Genomic DNA, 4,006 nt, shown 5'->3' with positions numbered 1-4,006 from the left:
AATTCATGTGCAACTGTTTTGATAAAGTTCTATTGTCTCCTGGAGGAGGTATAACCATAGGCATGTCAAATACAAACAAAAAAACAAAAATCAAGAAAGAAGGTGCTGATTTTTTTAAAGTTTATTCTCTTGATAATTTGTTTCCCCAGAAAGCAACTGTTTAAAATTGAGAAATAGGGCTGGGCGCCATGGCTCACGCCTATAATCCTAGCACTCTGGGAGGCGGATCTCTCAAGGGCAGGAGTTAGAAACCAGCCTGAGCAAGAGGGAGACCCCATCTCTACTCAAAATAGAAAGAAATTAATTGCCCAACTAAAGAAATATAGAAAAAGTTAGCCGGGCATGGTGGCGCATGCCTGTAGTCCCAGCTACTCTGGAGGCTGAGGCAGAAGGATCACTTGAGCCCAGGAGTTTGAGGTTGCTGTGAGCTAGGTTGCTGACACAGCACTCTAGCCCAGGCAACAATGAGACTCTGTCTCAAAAAAATAAAAAATAAATTGAGAAATAGCTACAACTCTTCTGTAATACACTCTGAGGAAAGAAAAAAATAAGAGGAAGGAAAGAAAATACAATATTACAAAAAAACTGTGGTGTTAGCTCAAATTGGAAATGATTTGAGGGTTTGTTCTCTCATCAGAAAAGAAAAAGAAAGGTAGGAAAGAATAGATGAATACATTTGAAAGGGAACGAAATGAAATTCTCATTATACACAGGAAAAATTAAGCTACTTAAGAGAACTGAATATCGTGTATGTTAGCATATTTCTTTGGGAAGAAGTGGAAAATGCTCTTTTGTGTAGTCTCTATTTGACTCTGACCTTGCACCGAATTTTGAGGGAATCAGTGAAACAACAGGCAGACGCTGCTGGCAGGACTACTGTGTGTGACACCCCTCTGAGTAGACCTCTGGCCGCCCCATTCCATTCCGTGGCCGATAGGCCCAGGGTGTTAGTGCATAGAGATCACAGGGGAACCCACGAGGAAACCTCTGGAATATGCTCTCTATAAACCTCCTAGCAATTCAACCAATATCCAGATTACAGATTTTGTCACAAATGTTGTATATTGTGTGGCTACAAACTTCAAACCCAGTCCTTTAGGGACTCATCTTTGATTTGAAATCATTAAAAGTAGAACTTTCTTTCTAAAAGAATCGACTCGCTGGGGTTGGATGGAATATTTTACCCACATGCTAATCTCTGCATCGGTATTTATTCTCGGCAGGTAACCAATTCAGAGTTCAGGCCCCCACACGCAAGCGGACCATGCTGGGCAGCGAGTGACAGCACACACGCAACACCCGCGTCTTCCGAGTCAGTCTTTGCACACGTCACCCACTGGCGTCGCCTGCGACAAGAGCTGCAGGCAAGCAGTTTGTGCATTTGTTTTTAGTCTGTATGCCGCTCGTGTCTGTGTTGGGATGGAAGCCTTCCTTTAAAGGGTGTGGTGGTTGTACAAATGTGCCCACGGAGCCTTTCGCTCCTCCGCAAGAGGCGGAACTTAATTCCTCCTCTTTTGTGTGTGGGCTAGACCCAGCCACTCACTTCCAGCCAACGGAATACAGCAGAGATGACGGCGTGTCACCTCCTTTCTCCCTTTCCTACATGAAGGCAGTCACTGTGTATTCACTTAATCTTTGGGGCAAACTTCTTTCTCAGGCGCTTGATCTTCAGCTCTGTGAAATTCCTTCCTTTTTTCTGAAGGGTTTCCAGCACAGTAGGAACTTTCTTTTTCTTCTCTTCCACACCTTCCGTGGTTCCAGCCGAAAAAGAGGTTAAGATGTCACTTCTTGTTTTTTGTTTTTTTTTTTTAATTGTGGTAAACTATACATAACAACATTCACCATTGAAACCATGTTTAAGTGCACAGTTGAGTGGCGTTAGGTGCAGTCACATTGCTGTGCCACCACCTCCACTGTCCATCCGCCTCCAGACCTTCTTCATCTTGCAAAACTGAAATTCTGCACCATTAAATACTGACTCCCTGTTCCCTACGCCCCCGGCGCCTGGCAGCCACCGCCCCGCTGTCTGTCTGTGCGTTCGCCTGCTCTGGGTGACGCGGACGAGTGGACTCACACAGCGTCTGTCTTCCTCTGAATGGCTTGTTTCCCTTGGCATGACGTTCTCAAGGTTCACTTACATTGCAGCATGTGTCAGAATTTCCTTCCTTTTTAACATTTAATAATGTTTCATTGTATGTATCTATGACATTTTGTTTATCCATTCATCTGTTAGTGGACATTGGGTTCTTCCACCTTTTGGCTATTGTGAGCAAAGCTGCTAGGAACATGAGTGTACAGATACCTCTTTGAGACCCTGTTTTCAATTCTTTGGGGTTCATATCCAGAAGTGGAATTGCTGGATCACATGGTGATTCTATTTTTAATTTTTTTTTTTTTTTTGAGGCAGAGTCTCACTTTGTTGCCCAGGCTAGAGTGAGTGCCGTGGCGTCAGCCTAGCTCACAGCAACCTCAAACTCCTGGGCTCAAGCTATCCTGCTGCCTCAGCCTCTCAAATAGCTGGGACTACAGGTGTGTGCCACTATGCCCGGCTAATTTTTTCTATATATATTAGTTGGCCAATTAATTTCTTTCTATTTATAGTAGAGACGGGGTCTCGCTCTTGCTCAGGCTGGTTTCGAACTCCTGACCTCGAGCAATCCGCCCGCCTCGGCCTCCCAGAGTGCTAGGATTACAGGCGTGAGCCACTGCGCCCGGCTATTTTTAATTTTTTGAGGAATTGTCAAACTGTTTTTCACAGTGGCTGCACCATTTTACATTCCCACCACCAGTGCACAAGAGCTCCCATTTCTCCACATCCTCACCAACAAGTGCTACTTTGTTTTTTTTGATAATGGTCATCCTAATGGGTGTGAGATGAGATATCGCTTCTGAGATAAATAATAGTAGAATTTATTATGAGAATTCAGTCATTAGAGGTGGATGGCTGGCGGCAGGGGGTGAGGGGCTGTGCAGCACCCAGGGAAGCAGGCTTTGGCACCTTGGCCCAGCACCAGCTGCAACCTAGAGGCTCTGCAAACGGTTGGGGCCTCCCCGGGGACCAGCCCTTCCTGGGTCTGCTGCAGGCAAAGACCGTCATTCGGGAGCAGGTGGTTGATGTGCTGTGGACCAGGTTGTCCGAGCACCTGGGAGGGAGCTCTCGGGCTTGCACTCCTCTCCAGTTGTCCCCAGACAGCAAGTTGCCTCCAGACGTTCTTCACCCAGTCACAGAGAGCCCAGAGATGCACGGCCACCTCCGTGCTTGTCACTGATGGGATCCCAGCTATTTCTGAGAGGAAGAGCCCGGCAGCTCTGAAACTTGAAGCTCTGACACTGATGGAGTCAATCTTGTAGTTCCAGGGAAGGTCCAAGCTCGAAGGACACCCTAGAAGGTGTCAAGAAGACCCTCAGCCACTTCTGTGTGGTGGCCACAGGCTCGGCTGTGCCTGGTCCAGCTGCAGCCACTGACAGTGGTCCCCGGTCAGCTACAGGTGCACACGACACCTCTGCCGTGCTCTGTGCTAGGGGATCGTGTGTACTCTGCTCACGGGGACACTGTCCTGGCCAGAGCCTTCTGCTGCCAGCCGAGAGCACCAAGCCGCAGAGACACGTCCTGGCTGCAGCCCTTCTCAGACGCCGCCACCTCACCCCTCCCAGCTGCCCAGCTGCTCTCGCCCCTCCACCTGCATTGTCTCCTCCTCCTGGGCACCAGGCGCAGGGACGCCCCCATGGAGCTCCTGGCGCCCCTGCTCCCTTATTTCGCCAGGACCCTACAGTGCCTGGGGCCCCGCCCGCAGTAGCTTCCCTGTTTCTGACTCCCCACCGGAAAGCAAGTCCGGGGCTATGGCCAGGCCCGGGGAGAAGGGGGACAGTGCTCAACATGCAGGAAGGCCATGGTTTAGGGTCTGGGCTCTGTAGTCAGACAAACCTAGGATCAAGTCCCGGTCAGGCCACTTGCTTGCTGCGTGGCCTTGGAAAGCGCCTTTACCTCTCTGGACTTGAGATGACA

At 49.0% G+C, this 4,006-nt stretch overlaps 1 pseudogene; it reads left to right on the top strand.

Annotated features, from left to right (window-relative positions):
- The first annotated feature begins 2,915 nt into the window (after positions 1-2,915).
- LOC142864334 (mitochondrial mRNA pseudouridine synthase RPUSD3 pseudogene) lies at positions 2,916-3,797 on the top strand (annotated as a pseudogene).
- The last annotated feature ends 209 nt before the right edge of the window (positions 3,798-4,006 follow it).

This window comes from Microcebus murinus, chromosome 25 (assembly GCF_040939455.1).
Source record: "Microcebus murinus isolate Inina chromosome 25, M.murinus_Inina_mat1.0, whole genome shotgun sequence".
Lineage (NCBI taxonomy): Eukaryota > Metazoa > Chordata > Mammalia > Primates > Cheirogaleidae > Microcebus > Microcebus murinus.
This window is presented reverse-complemented; position numbering and strand designations above follow the sequence as displayed.